The sequence below is a fragment of the Apis dorsata genome, unplaced genomic scaffold (assembly GCF_000469605.1).
Source record: "Apis dorsata unplaced genomic scaffold, Apis dorsata 1.3 scaffold_46, whole genome shotgun sequence".
Taxonomy (NCBI): Eukaryota; Metazoa; Arthropoda; class Insecta; order Hymenoptera; family Apidae; genus Apis; species Apis dorsata.
Genome location: NW_006263348.1, coordinates 454 through 803, shown reverse-complemented (window position 1 = coordinate 803; position 350 = coordinate 454).

Sequence of the window (350 nt, the reverse complement as noted above, 5' to 3'; positions counted from 1 at the left end):
TTATAACATATCAAATAATTAAATATCACGATGAAAAGTGAAATTAAAAATTATTTATTATCATACCAATGATAATATGAACTATCATTTATTAATCATTTATTAATGTAATAATCGATATTTTTACCCATTATATAACGAAATTGGAAGACATCCGACTTCTTCAGTACAAGAGATTTAATTAAGATCAATTCAACATTTCTTATTTATTCGAATATTTCTTTTTATTCATAAATGTTACATTCATAGTTATCTAACTTTCATTTTACAAATGATTATGAAAACAGTTTTCAACTATAAACGATCAAACTAATTATTTGTATCATTCATATTAATAATACTAAAATAAT